We start from the raw sequence: 15,879 nt of genomic DNA on the forward strand, positions 1-15,879 counted from the left end.
TAGCTTTTAATAAATTGGGATTAAGCTAGCCACATTGACATTTTATATATACTTCATTTCCTTCCATGACTTTGTATATTGTAGGAAAGGAAAACAAATAAACAAAAAAACACTGTAAGAACAAACATTCATGAAGGAAGTTAAACTCATAATCAGAAATATATTTTTAACATTTCAACATCCAGTTAACTCATTCTGTGAAAAATATCTGGGTGACTACTGTACATATCTCTTCTTGGTGGTGTGTTTTTCCCCATGAAAAATAAATAAGTAAAACCTGAGGACAAATGCCTTCAATTGAGTGTTTCATTTCATTGTGGCACAATTGTGTAAAACTGCTAACATCCATTAACAATAAGAAAATAAGTATACTATTAACTGAATTTTTACTCTACATGTAAAAAGTGCATAACTTACCGAATGGTTCTTGTCTTCAGTAGCTAGTAAAGGTGTGCTTTCCTCACCTCTGCCTCCACAAAGGCTAATCATCAGGTCATTTATTTCCCTTTCAATAAGAACCCTTAAGAAATCAGAAAAAAAAAAAAAAATAGACTATGAATAAACTGACCAACTCAAAAATCTATTAATCTGTTTATTATTAATGAATAATAGTCAATTTATAGCTTATCAATACCCTTTCTCTATTGTCAACTATCTCTCATGACATAAATAGACTGAGAAGACCAATATGTCCAGATGGATTGTCTTTGGTAGGTCCAGTTCATTCATTATCCAAATAATCTAAAACATACCCCCGATTTATGCTAAATACATGAAAAGTTGATCAATTCTAGAACACTGAGTCGTATTTTAATGTGATCCCATAGGTATATACTGGGCATTCATTCTGAAACATTCTAAAAATGTGTTGATGAATAGGTTGTTCTGTTTGTTATGCATACTACAAACTTAGATATGAGAACACTCAAAAGAAAGTCATATCTGATTTTAGAATTAATTATAGATGTGTCTTTCCTAAAATTCTGAATTGCTCTCAAATGTATGGACAGAGTAAATTATATGGATAACCTGATCTCCTTCTTTACGTTAGCTAGAAGAACCAGATTTATCACCAGTAGCTATCAAAAGGTGAAATAGTACCGTTTGAGACAACATGGATGGATCTTGAGATTATAATGCTAAGCGAAATAATTCAGACAGAAAAAGCAGAGAACCATATGATTTCACTGATATGTGGTATATAAAACTGAAAACAACAAAAGAACAAGAAAAACAAATGAAGAAACAAAAACTCATAGACACAGACAATAGTTTAGTTACCAGAGGTTACCAGAGGGTAAGGGGGTGGGGGGTGGTAGATGAGGGTAAAGGGGGTCAAATATATGGTGATGGAAGGAGAACTGATTCTGGGTGGTGAACACACAATGTAATATATAGATGCTGTATTACAGATTTGTACACTTGAAATCTGTGTAACTTCACTAAAAATTGACACCCCAATAAACTTTAATTAAAAAAAAAAAACATAGATGTTTATGAAGTATTGTTTAATAATCACATTTGCTTTTACTTTTTTTCATAATTATTTCTAATTTACATTAATTTGGGTTTTTATATCTGTTCAGATGCCATGTGATGTCTCCTTTTTTATCAGAAGGCAGATATTAAACAATTAATTAAGCAATCGATTATAAAAATGTTGGCATGAATATAGTTACATGTGTATATCTCATATATATGCATATGTGCACACGAATATGGCTCCCATCATTCTTCATTAATTTTTTTCCTATCGATGTTTCATATTCTTTGATCAAACTCAAATCAGATTAGTTAGTTCCTCCATGTGAGCCACTTACACACATTTGTTTACATTGTCCAACTGTTGTTATTTTTAAGAAACATTGGATTTCCCTTCAGCAGCAACTGTTTCATTTTTGTAATAATTACTCTGTTCAAGAAAATTAGGAGTGATGGGGCTTCATCAGTTAATTAGCAAGGCCTGGGGAACACTGCTCTACCAGACTAATTAAATCCATTTTAAAATACACAATATAAACTATGGATGGTTGGTAATAATCAACACATTCTATCTATTTGATTCTATTTTTTCTCCTAAACCTTTACTTTTAAACTTGTGAGCTTCCGGCTGTTTCCTCAAAACAGCTACTGAGAGATATTAACTTAAACATCCAAAAGACATTCAATACCTTCTGACTTCCTTTTTCCCTATACTGCTATTATGTCATTCACTTTTGAAGATAACTTCTTTTTTATTCTTGACATTTCCAAGTAAAAATGTTCCCCTAAAATAATGAGTTATTCAAGAAATGGGGCAATCTTTTGTTTATCACTTTCTTTGAAAAGAAAGAGTAAATGAGTTAATTATATTGGCTAAAAAGTACTTCTCGAATTCTTCTTAGTGTCTTGAGCAATTAAATATAAATATTTCCTATCCTTTGGTTATTATTTAAATTTAACCTAAATAAACTCTTCCATTTTTATGTTATCATTTCGTATTGCTTTTGTTCTTTTTCTTTCTTTCTTTCTTTCTTTCTTTCTTGCTTCCTTCCTTCCTTTCTTCCTTCCTTCCTTCCTTCCTTCCTTCCTTCCTTCCTTCCTTCCTTCCTTCCTTTCTTTTATTCCTTTTCTCCTGTAATTAATGTCTCTTGTGTACCTACTCAGGCATCTTTATTTGTCCTTGATTATGCTGAAATATTCATAACTTATTTGTGCCAAAATGAGAGTTGTGAGTGAAGGAGAATGTTCATGCTCTTGTATAAAGTAATGATGAACCTGAGGGGGACTGAAAGAGGAAATAGAAGAGGAATAAATATAGAAGGAATGACAGTCGCAGCAACTATGGGCTAGGAATGCTTTTTAGGTCCTGGGCTAAATCAGTTAACAGCCAGACAGTCCTGACAGATCATCCTGGTTATTGTGTGTATAATGATTTTGGAGAGGAGTCTCAGAGTCAGCTAGCAAGTAGCCACTGTAATTTTTTCTCCACTAATATAACCCTAACTACATATTGTTGTAGTACTAATGTGCATAACTGAAAACTACATTCCTCAGACTGTCTTGCAGATAGGGGTGGCAATATGATTAAGTAACTGGCCAGTAACTGTAAGAAAAAGTTTTAAGAATGACTTCCAGTAAAACTCCTTCAAAAGGAAGACTCTAGGATATGTCTCCTTTCTTTTCCCTTCCTTTTGCCTAGAATATAGATGTGACGGCAGAGATTCAGCAGCTCTTTTGTGACCAAATAAATGTGTTTACTGCAACCCCCCAGCCTCTAGAACAGTGGCTAATACAGGGCTAAAAAATATTCGTCAAATAAATGAATCAATCAATAAGTGAAGCAAAAATGCACCTCTTCTTCAGTAGCTACCTTGTCTTTTTCTTTTACTAAGATTTCTCGTGTTAGTTTTGAAGACTGGTATCTTTAAGGCCAGACTTTAGTACGGTTAGATATATGTATTAGCTGTGTGTCCTTTAGCAAGTCATCTCCTCTTCATAAATTTTCATCTATCATATGTAAACAAATAATAATATCTATCATGCATGGTTGTAAGGATCTGAGATAACGTATTATATCTCTATCGTGTTGCCCTGCATATTATGGTTTCTGGGTAACTTGTCCAGAAATGTCTTACAGCTTATATTTCTCCAATAAATTTGCAAATGAATAAAATGAAGAATGACTAAAGTTGTACTGAATGCTTACTTAATGGCATTTTAAGCCAGGTACCCACAATTTCCTAACTACATCCTCCCTCCTTTAAGCTGCTTCTTAGTTCATCATCACTATACAAACACTCCTTTCAGAATGCCACTACATAACTTTTTAAAATATAGTATAAAAATTAAACAAAAATAACATCTTGGAAAAATCTTCATTCTTTTCTCTTACATTGTTTTCTGTTAACAAAATAGAAATTACAACTAGGTTATTAAAGTATAGCTTCTTATTAAGAACGGGATGCTCAACAAGATTTTTCTACTGTAGGGAAGAAAATCATAATACAAGTTCAAATATGAATTCCATCAGAGATTTAAAAAAAAAAAAAAAGCACAAGAGGAATCCAAAGGAGGGAGAGATTTTCTTTTGGCTAGGAACACCAGAATATTCTTCGGAGAAGAGGCAGCACAGTAGCCAGGGTCTGACAGATGCAATACAGTGGAATAAAGGGCCTCGTAGCTGACAGAACAGCGTGAGAAAAGACAGAAACAGAAAACATGTTCAGGTAGCCATCAATAACTCGGTTTGACTGGAAGTTAAGAAATGTAAATGGAGCAATAGAAGATAAAGCTTAAAAGGCATCAAGATATGAACTTAGTTGGATAAATAATAGTTAGCCATTTCTCAAAAGGAAGATGCACATACAGCAGGAATATGAGTTTTTGGAAATAGGAGGGATGACTGAATCAGAGATATTTAAAGGCACCATAATTTCATCTCTAGCAATGCAATCCTAGCATCTTTCACTAGCATTTATTCATCCTTTCCTTCAATCACTTGAACTCAGGACAGGCTCCAAGTACCTTTTCTGTAACTGGTCAAATAGCCCTGGATGCAGAGATGTTTCTGATGCCTTTCATAAAGTTTCCAGAAATGCTTGCTGTCCTTACTTTCTTGTAAGAAATGTGCCTCCAACCATGATTAAAGGTCTATTTAACATCCCACTTAATATACTTCTTTTGTTAATAGTCCAACGCTATCATTGAAACTCATTATGAGTCAAAACAGTTTACCAGGTCATAGCAGGTTCAACAGAAGATATTGCAAAACCCATGCAACAGGGAGGATACCTTGTTAGTGAGAGAATGTTAGCATGGCCAAACAAACAAAAACACAAACAGAAAAGAAAGCTTGCTTTCAGGATATTATACTTTCGTTCTTTAGAACTGTATTTTTCTTCTTTTCAAACTTTTTCCAACTTCATAAACTAAAATCTTGCCTTATCCAAGAAAGTTTGCATTTTATAGTTACGTTTAATGGCTCTATTCTTAAGAGGAAAAAAAGGAAAGAAAAGAAAGGCATTACATAAGCCAGTGGTCCCACATCTCCAATTGTCTTTTGATAATATTCCTGACAACTAGAATAATGTGTGTGGAAATACTTTCCTACACTCAGTCTGCTTCTTTGTCAACTTCAATAGCAAGGTTCACTGAATGGTCTCATGTCTATAAGCAGTGGCAGAGCCCCTTAAAACTCGCTAGTCAGGCTGGTAGAACCAGTAGACATTTGGCCTTTTATCACAGGATGGATCCATAGACTGACATGCCAATTAAGCTGGGCAGAGTAGGAGGATGGGGAAACTTAAACATGTCTCATTTCTTAATGACACTCGAGCCTTCTGCTGTTCTATAGCTTCTGAAATGCTCAAGTCTGAGAAATCCTTTTTGAGCTTCTCATTCACTGGGGGAGTATGGTAGCCTCAAATATGATGCAAACTGCTTCTGGGGCATGGCGTGGAGCAATTTACCTCCTGCTTTTACATACACTTTGTGGGACGAGTTAATCAAACCACCAGACTCTGTACCTCAGGAGGCAGTCATAGCTCTTCACAGAATACTTGAAAAGCCAGAATTATAAACAATCATGGATTAAAAATGCAGTAGAATCTTTAATCTTCCTTAGATACTAGCAGCAGCCCCTAAGGATAATCTTCATCATGTGAGTCCGTAGAGAGGATTAAAAGTCTGAGAAAATTCAGCTTATTTATAACTAAATGCAGTTTGGAATGGTTCATAGATTGCTGAATATTGAAGATTAATATACCCCTAATTAAAAGTGTGTTGCTGGTGTGATAAACAGGGCTTTCTTTCATGAAACAAAGACACTAGAATACTATGAAATGTTTTCTCTGCTCCTTCCTTTTTCTTTTTTTTTTCTTTTATTTTATTTTTTTTAACTTTTACCATCCTCTTTTTATATGGGTTCTCTAAATGCCAAATCTCTCTTGTACCCATATGCTGCCCTCCTACCAGATTTATTTCTGTGAAAACAAATAAAAAAATAAATAAAATAAGCCTGTTTTCAATGATTGTGGTTAGATTTCTAACGTCTTAATAGCAAACATATCAAATGCCATTAATTGAAACTATAATAAGTCTACATACTCTGTTTTCTAATTTCTATCAGTAACTGAATTTGCCTACATACTAGTGGGATTTTTGGTTTGTTTGGTGGCATATTTGCATCAGAAATGTAGAGAAGGGATCTATATCTCCAAGGAAACTGGAAACACCTTCCTGGAAGTATGCGATTTTTTTTTTTAATTTTGATGATTGATAGAAAAGATATTCTAAATGTCATAATAAACAGAATAATGCAGTCATTCACTATAAAAACATTGGAGTCACCCAAACATGGGTTTAAACCCTAGTTCTACTCTGTACTCTTTGTGTAACTTCAGGTGAATTACTTTTCTTTGAGTCTCAGCTACCTCATTACAAAAGGGGAATATCTACATTGTAGAAGTGTAATAAAAATTTGAAAAGATAGTATATTTATTGGTTTTCACACTGTAGGCACTCAACAAAATATAGCATACAACAAATCAATTATTGCCATTCCTCACTTCTGTCTGTAAAGCTGCAAAAATATCAGGAAGCTCACAATGAAATTCCGACACTAGTCCTCTCAATCAATAGACACCATCCCTTTCCAATCAGTTGCTTGCCATGATATATGACAAAGGATTGCCTAGGTTGGGTCAAACACTCGAGGCCCCAAGACATGCTACAGTTCTAAAAGCTTAGACTTTAATCTAATAGATCTAAGGTGAAAGAAGGAGAATCCAATGATACTGAGCATTTAAAATCGTGGTGAATAAGGAGCAGAACAAAAGAGAAGTTTAAATGTTTGGCAAGATGGTACCATGACAAATCCCGTCTCTCCTTACATTGACCACATTCTCTTTAAATATAACTTCCATTTTATAAATTAGGTATATTGACAATGAAGGAGGAAATGTGAAAAGTCATCCAAAGAATACTCTATGAGGCAGCAAAAATATCCTATTTTCTCTATTACCTTCAACTGAATGCAGCCAAAGGAAAGTTACACACGAAATTCCTTTAATGGGTTTTGAAAACCCATGACTGCAATCTAGTGGAGGGGAATATCGGTCTGCCCGACTGCCATTTTCTTTGACCTGAAATTAAAGCCAATGGTTTTACTCTTTAAATGTCTACAGAGCTTTCCCTTTTTCAATCTCTTGCTTTAATTTTTTTTCCAGTGTGTGTCCTTGATCTCTATGATTTGACCAGGTATGTTTGGTTCCGTTCTCTTGGCTTTTTGGTCCTCTCCCAGTGTAAACACATTTTTCTATGCAGCTCCGAGGAAACCAGTAGGTTTTCCTTTTTTTGGTTCTTCAAAATCTATCTCATCACATCCTTCTTGTAATTAAAACAAACAAACAAACAAACAAACAAAAACAAGTAATTCTATGTCTATGTTACTAATGAAGTTGAAACCCAAAAATGTTAAATGATTTCAGCAGAGGCAGCCGGGAGAATCTCGCAAGTGTTTAAAATAAAGCTCAGAGCTCCTGCACCTAGCATATAAAGAGCATATAGCCCTTTATATTTTATGACAGTGTCATCACATACATATTTCTTTCTAACTTTTAGAACCACCCATTGAGGAAGACTTGCATTCCCCTATTTTACCTCCAAAATGCTGGTTGAAGACAGTTGGCCAAACTTACATTACAGTAGTTATAGTGTCTGGATGTTAATCTGAACCTCTGACTCCAAAAAACAAAACCATGTGCTCTTTCCCTATGATAAGTCACGTGACCAAGGTTAACTCCCCACTTAATGTTCTTTCAGGGACTTTAGAAAAGTCTCTGTGTCCTAAGATATCTCTTCATTAATGCCCTGCTGTAGAACATAAAGTCTCCATCAACATCACTAATTTTCTTACATAAAAGCACATAAGGACTTGTGATGTAAGAATGTCAGCAAAAGTGGTAACATATCAAGATAGCTTCAGATCACCTTGAATGATTATCAACCAAGTTTGACTGGATACATTATGTTAAACCAGCAGCATATAAGTTTTGTGAATAATCACTATGAAAAAGAATGTTTGCAGGAAAATAAGTTGCAAGTCAGGCATGCTGGGTGTAGCTCCTTAAGGAAAGCAGGTGCACAGTGGATAATTATCAAGTCCCTGCATGGTGAGATGTTTGTGTCAAGTAGTAAGAATGGTGTCTCTCCCAGAATGACACTGAGGTTTGCTTGTGTGTCACTCCTGGTCCCGTGGTTTTACTCTGATTCTCTGACCTTCCCCAAGATACTAAAATACTTTCATAAATTCCCTTCTTACTTAAGCCAATAGTAGCAGACAGACACTGCTAAATGCCTACTGAACACCTAATTCTCCTTTTTCCTTTATTAGGAAAATGTTGTGGAGTGTTCTTAGTGGTAATGTGTCAGTGTAAAAAACATAGCCTAATTTCCCATCCATTTTACAGCTACGGGTGGTCAATGAGATTTAAGTAGAAGTCTCCTACAGACTTCTGGGAATGATTTGTCTTCCTTAGATATGTATTGTCCTTCAGCAGTATTCCTTCATCCTTCTTCCTGCCTGAAAATTAGATGGAAATCTATAAATTGGGTAGCTGTTTTGAAATTAAGAGGAAATCAGGAGAATTAAACTAGGCTAGGGATGATGGGGCAGAAAGACAGTAGGAGCTTAAAATGTTAGCTTTAAAGCTCCTGTACCATCCGTGTATCACTTATCTTCAGACTTTTATTTATCTAAGAAACATAAGCTTTTATTTGTTTAAACCATGAAAGTTAAACTTTTGATCAGTGCAGGTGATGCACTGTCCATAAAGATTCTTTTATTTTTCAAATTAGAAAATCTTTACATTCCACATATGCAGATTGAAACTATAAATGTATATGATTTATTGACATTAGTCTCTGTCCCACCACTACTTGACCCAGGACAAGTGATTTTAATTTTCAGGATCTTTGCCTCCAAAAGTGAGGTGGTTGACTTATAATATTATTACTTAAAATACTTAAAAAATATTTTTTTTTCCTTCTAAAGTTTTAGAATTCTAGGAAATGTCTAGATGCAGTTGAAAAGTAAATATTTTTTCACTTGTAATGGCTCTGTGAATTGAATCAGTTATAGCTGAGAGAAGAGACTAAAAATGTTTTGCAGAGATTACCAAGGATATGAGTTTGTGTAAACTGGGTGGATTGGAATGGGACTTCATACACGCGACAACTGGAAGCCAAGTGGAACATACATCTAATTACAGGAAAAATACAGAATTATTATTTTTAAATGAGCTTAAGAAAACTATTAGGACAGAGTTTTGGAGGGCGATAAGAATTTTGAAGGGACTATTGTACAAAGGAAAGAGGCAGGATATCAGAAACTGCTCTTTCATGGGACCGGAAGTTGGCTATGTGCCATATTGGCCACATCGTGGTAGAGGACGCTGATGCCTACTTCAAATATTCATCATTTATTCGGAAAAGACTTATTGACAACGCATACATACAATCACTGTGGGAAACACAATGGCATGTAGAGAGAAATAATACCATGTTCAGGCAGCTTTCAATCCACCCAAAAGAGATGAGGCAGCTTCATTAAAAAAAATCGTAAAATAGCATGGAATGGTATAAGGGCCATAAGAGCAGGGTAACCTGCGTTTAGTTTGCTCAGGACAATTGTGGATTAATCCTGTTGTCCTGGCATAATTACTGACCTTGTTCCCTTTCATACTCAGAACTGCCTCACAATGGTTATGTGGGTTTGAAACTGAAATTTTCTTTCATATGCTTATCAACTCAAAGTGTTGATTTTTTTTCCCTTTGTCTTTTACAATAGTATAAGAAAAAAATAAGATTCTAAATTTACTCTTATGGTCTTCAACTTGCTTTTTTCCCCCCATTCTAGTCACTAGTAACACAAAAATGTCTAAATAAAATCCAAAGAAGCAGTATTTTCAAAAATAGTGATATAAATGGTCTACTATAGTACCTTTAGAAAATATATTAAATAAGACTAAGGAAAAAAAAGAGTAAATCCAAAGGACAAAAGTGAACCTGTAGGTCATACATATGAATTAATAATATATTGGAGATTTGGAGATTAAGAGCATCCTCTTTTCCTAAAGATGCAATTAATGTGTGCTCTGACTGTAAAAGATAAAACTTAGCTCCCATTATAAATGCCATTTACCAAATGAATTTGTAATATCCTACTTTACATTATTAGTGGTAGTATTAGTTCTGGCAGAAGCTGACATCTGGAAGGCAATAACAAGTGATGATGATTAAAAAACAACTACATTAGAGTTGTGTGTGCCTGTCCTGAAAGAGTAGCACAGTGGAGGTGACTACTGATATGTGGTCATAAGACTCGTTTATGGAACTGTATTTAGGGCCACTCCTCAACTTTCATGATTTAAAAGTTTCAGTGTTTTTCTTTTCTGATTCTGTTACAGAAAGAATAAAAGTGCTTTTCATATCCTTGGCACCCACTAGAGAAATCATCTTCTCTACTAATAATGGGAAGTGCTGTAATTAAAGGCACAGAGATTTTACTCCTTCCCAGTAATTTGACTCACAGATCCCCTATAGTAAAACCATTTATCTATGGTTTGTTGAGACATAATTACAACAGACTTAAAAAATAAGTTTTGGTTAATAATGCAACACTATACATTGAGCAGGATTAATCTATCCCACTGTTCTCTACTTCAAAATAAATGGGGAAGATCAAGACAACAGAGCAAGATTTTCCAATTTCCCCCTGAAGTAAACCATTCTGCTTTAATTATTGTTACCTGAAGTGCACTAGAGAGATTTAAAAATCACTTACTAATTCTGGAAAATAAAAAAGTTTTCAGGTTTAGACAAACTTATTAAAAGATTCCAAAAAGGTGTAATTTTGTGAATTTAATGAAAGATTAACTGGGAGTAGAACTTAAAGGCTGATTAAAATAAAGCCTATCTCCTCCATCTATTCTTTAGGCTCCTGTCTCTCAATACTTAGATTGTCTCTCAATACAAAGACGTCTAAAAGTGGCCAAGTGAGAATTTTAACCCTTATCTCTCTGATACCTCAGTTATGAGGTTCATCCTCTTCTTTTCCAACCTAAACTCTTCCATCATTAGGACCATTTCAGCTTTCACATGGTTAACTGGTTAACTTAATTAATCCATGTCCCAATATCAATGTTCCTTGACATGTGGAATCCAGCATAATTTATTTTTACTTTAAGGAAGGACTCTTAGGGCCTCACATCAGGATCCTCTATCACTTGGATGTTCTTCATCTTTCAAATCTCAACTTTCCAGTTCCCACCGTCTGGCTATAGCCTTCTCTTTTCTTTCATCCCCTATGACTATGCTCCAAATGCACCAATGAGTCAACAATGTTTGATTACACTTTTTCTTGAACATTCTCTATGATACTTCTTCAAAAGCCTTGTCTGTGTTTCATCTACTTTCTTCACTCCATCTAGACCCACTGGTTAATGATTACAGATACTTCCTAATTCTTCTCTAGCATAATTTGACTGAATATAAAATATGACATACCCAGGTGAAAGTCCTGTTTCTGCCATTTAGAACCTGGGACCTTCTCTAAGGCACTATGATTTCTCAACTTTAGCTTCCACTTTAGTAAAATGGCAATGATTGCCTCTGAACATTTTGATGACTAAATGAGTAGATATAGATATAAAGGCTAAATAAAGGTTAATTCCATCTTTTTTCCTTCTGTTTCTTTGTCATTCTAAAGAATTCAGTGCTTATTCCCATCCCACGACTTAGCCAACTAACATGTCATTTTCTGCAATTATGCTATCAAACTATGATGTGGGAATGTGGGGGGGACATACTTGGCCTGAACTAAACAATTCCAATAAAGCTTGAAATTCCTTTTACTGCTCTCTAGGCCATTCTCTTTAGCAGCTCTTCTTTTAATTATTCTAAGTCCTTGTTATATTTTTACAACCCAGTCTCAGTCTGCTCCTCTCAATCCTAGCAAATTATCTTGCCTCATCCTCCTCTCAGAATCTAAAAGGCTATGAAACATGAACTCTATCAACTTCCCTCCTCTCACATCCAAGCTCACCTCTCTATCTACCTATCTACTGACCCACATTTTTCTTCACACCAATCCTTTCTTCTTTCCTTTATGTCTCAAAAGAAGATGCCCCACCTTACTTCCAAGGCAGACCACTTCATCTATGTTAATGAACTCATTCCCCTCCTGCTCCATCTGGGACCCTGCTTGATTAATGATGACCCCTTTCACTTGGATTTAGCACTTTTCTTCCCAGCATACTAAACATGCGCAGTCTCTTCCATTTAAAGATATTTTATCAGTCATATATTCCTCCCAGAGCATAATCTTGCTCTATAATCCACTTTACTACCCAAGGCCTTGAAAAAAAAAAAAAAAACAGACTGGATTTTCTTCACTATGTCACTTATATTTTCCTTTTTAATCCACAAATACGTGTTCTGCCTTCATTACTTAGTAAAATGATTTTTGATATTATAGCTAAGCACTTTTTAATTTCAGAATCTATTTTTAATTTATTATCTTGCTTGATCTCTCAGAGGTATGTGTCACTGTTGTCTTCTTAAGAATATTTTTTCCCTCTTGACCTCAGGATACAGTTCTCTTCCTAATTCTCTGGACAATTCCCTTTTCTTTCTTCATTTTACCCTACCTCTTTATTCAGCTCTAAAATACTTTGTTCCCCAGTTCTCATCCTGATTTTCTCATATTCTATACATCTCTTTCTAACATTATATTCATACTCATGATTTCAATGGCCAAATATAAACTTGAGAATATTCATATTTGCATTTTGCCCTGTACTGATTCTTAAGCTATCGGGTAAACTTGTAACTGGAACTAGACATGTGCAACTGGATTTTCCTTCATCAATTAAAGGATTTCTATTAATCAAGTCATTCCAATGTAAAAAACTGCCATTATGCTCTGCAAGTAGATGAGGTATATCCATGTTAGAGTTTGAGTCCAAGAAGCTAGGGAGAGATCAGTGATCCTGTCTCCAGGTAGTCAAGAGGAAAAGAGTGGTGAGCCTGGAGCAAAACCCAAAGGAATGTCCTAAATTAAAGCTAAGAATTTTTTTTAAAATGCATATGGAAAAATTACCCAGAAAAGTCCTAGGTGACTGTTTCTAATGGTATTGGAATGTCCACAGTTTGTGGTTGATACGAGCTGTCAAACTTTCACAGGTAGACCATGTTGACCTAAAGACAGACACAGTGACCACTAGTCCTTGGTTCCTCAGTGTCTAATATCTTTATATAAAATAAACCCAATTATCAAATCCATTTAGTTCTACCATCTATATGTACTGCAGAGCAATTTTCTTCTTTTCATCCCATTGTTACTGCTTCAGTTCAGGTCATCATCATTTGTCATGTCCACTACTGCAATATCAGCTAATCTGTCTCTCTTGGTTTCTCTCCTACTAATCTGTCTCAAGTCTAATAAATCTTCCACACTGCCTTCAAAGTAATCTTTCTACAACACAAACCTGGTCAAGTTACCCCATTGCTGTAAAAGTCTTCTGCTGAAATGTCAAAGCCTATATCCCTTACCATACCAAACAAGAATATTAATAAACGTGTGCCTGACCACGTTTCTAGGCTTAGTTCCAATTTCTCATGTCAATTGTGTTCCCTTTCTCTGGTCATAACATTCTTTCTCACCTCTGTATCCTCTACTGGTTCTGACTATGTCTAAAAATCCATGTTTTCATCCAGTGAAACAGCAATAATTGTTTAGGTTTTTAACTGAAATATTATATATTTGTCATGGCTTCCTGTACTGTTCTGCAATTACTATGAATTAATATTTTCACAACTAAGTATCATATCCCTAAGATTCTGTGATCTACTTAAGGTCGAAGACCAAATTTGTTTACATTTGCCGGTTCCATATTTAGATGTATGTGCTCTTAACACCAATAAATGCTCAAGAATGTTTGTAGTTTGACTATTTGGGTGGATGGATGGATAGATGGATGGATGGATAGATGGATGGATGGATGGATGAATTAATAAATGACAAGTTATTGTAAAAATCACCATACCCCATATAAATTCTAAGCTGGTTTGAGTATATTTTACTATGGGAAAAATAATCTTAGTACTTTCAAAAGATGGTTCACAATGAGTCACAGAGAGTGGAAAGGACTGACAGCCCCAAAGAGGAAGTCTTTCTGTCAGATACTAGATGACAAGGTCAATGATAGTAATGCTTCTTATAGCTGCTACTAAAAAAATTAAAGGGTATTTAAATATACAAAAATTACTACTTCTCCCAGTAATTATAGCTTCAAAATGAATTAATGCATATTCAGGTGATAAATTAATATCTGGGAACTAATCAGTGATTATGAGAGGACTGAAACTCTCATCAATGATCACCTTGCTCTCTTGCCCCTGTCAATAATTATCGGTGTTTTTCCCTAGCAATCTCATCCCCACCCACTTACCAAGGCAGTTTGAACTTCAAAAGTTGTCGTCTGGCACAATCTAGAAGTGACAGGGAAAACTCTTGTTTTAACTTTGTTGATTCATTCTATGACACTAGTCAGGTCTCAGTTTCTCGCTTGCAACTCATCTATCCCTGTAACTCAGTCTGGTCTGTATGGCCCTGACACCCCACCAATCTTTTGTCAGCTTTCTTTCACTTTGGATGGATCACTCAAATTAAATCACACTTGCCTACCCTAATAGCTTTAATACTACTTGACACCCAAAGCCTTCTCGGGCTTTGACTCATACCACTGTTTTATTACAATGTTTGCTTAAGTAAAGCTTGTGTTTGCATCTTACTTTTGGACATTCTACATGTGAAGCTTGATACCCCTCTAAATTGCCAGTTCTAGAACCTAGATGCATTTTTAGGCCCCCTTTTCAGTTTATATCAAGCACAATTGTTCTTAATGAAGGGAGGGTGGGCATATTGTCTCTCTGGGAACACTGGCAATATCTAGAGGCAGCTTTTGGTACCCACAATGGGAGATGCTACTGGCATCTAGTGGGGCCAGGGGTACTCTTAAACATCCTACAATGCATAGGACAGACCACCAGCTCTACCCCACAATAAAGAATTATCTGGCCCACAGTGTCAATAGCATTGAGGTTGAAATATCCTTCATCTAGCATTTTTCCTTTCCTTATGTACCTCTTGGTGCTTAAAGTTCTAACATGCCTCATGGCTATGCTGACCTCACAGTTATAAACCAGGGCAGAAAGCACAGAAAGTTTGCCAAATTTTGATACTATAATCCAGTCACTTGGACTCCTTTTTGCCCCCGTTTCCCATTTGATAAAATAGCAGATGACCATCCCTCTTCTACAGAGGGCCCTGGAGGTTTAATAAATCCATTTTAATGAGGTGCTGTGCCATCCTCAGGTGAAAAATGTTCCACAAGTGTTACTCCCATCACAAGAGAGAGCAATGAGTGCTTTGCAGATTGGCACATGAAGTTCATTCCTGCAATGCACCACCATCCCATAGCTCCAAAAAGTACAAAATTCGCTCATAAAAAATAGAAGCAGACTGACAACTTCAGCATTTTCTTTCACATCTGTCAGTAGAAGTAGAGTCACTGAAGAATCAGCTGTCAGATGGCTGCATCTCTAAATTATCCAGGCAACAGCCACACTGTTACTGAATTTTTCACTTGGTTTATAGAATTTCCTAATGTATAAAAAGCAGGCAGTGGATAGAGATTACATTGATCTCACAAAAAGGGGATATAAAAAAGTCCTTAATGAACCCACCAAAAGTTTCAATCTGGCAAATGAGGTATGTAAAGCAGTAAGGATTGGGAGGGAAATATCAAGAACTTTATCTCCTTTGAGTTCAGCAAA

General features: G+C 35.5%; 1 long non-coding RNA gene across 1 annotated transcript in view; it reads right to left on the reverse strand.

The window, feature by feature from the left end:
* Positions 1-417: 417 nt before the first annotated feature.
* LOC141568315 (uncharacterized) overlaps positions 418-15,879 on the reverse strand; it is a 693,059-nt gene continuing 677,597 nt past the window's right edge. The window contains exon 3 of the long non-coding RNA XR_012491444.1: positions 418-520. This is a non-coding gene — a long non-coding RNA (uncharacterized LOC141568315). The remainder of the gene's footprint in view (positions 521-15,879) is intronic.

This window comes from Rhinolophus sinicus, linkage group LG02 (genome assembly GCF_036562045.2).
Source record: "Rhinolophus sinicus isolate RSC01 linkage group LG02, ASM3656204v1, whole genome shotgun sequence".
NCBI classification, from domain to species: domain Eukaryota; kingdom Metazoa; phylum Chordata; class Mammalia; order Chiroptera; family Rhinolophidae; genus Rhinolophus; species Rhinolophus sinicus.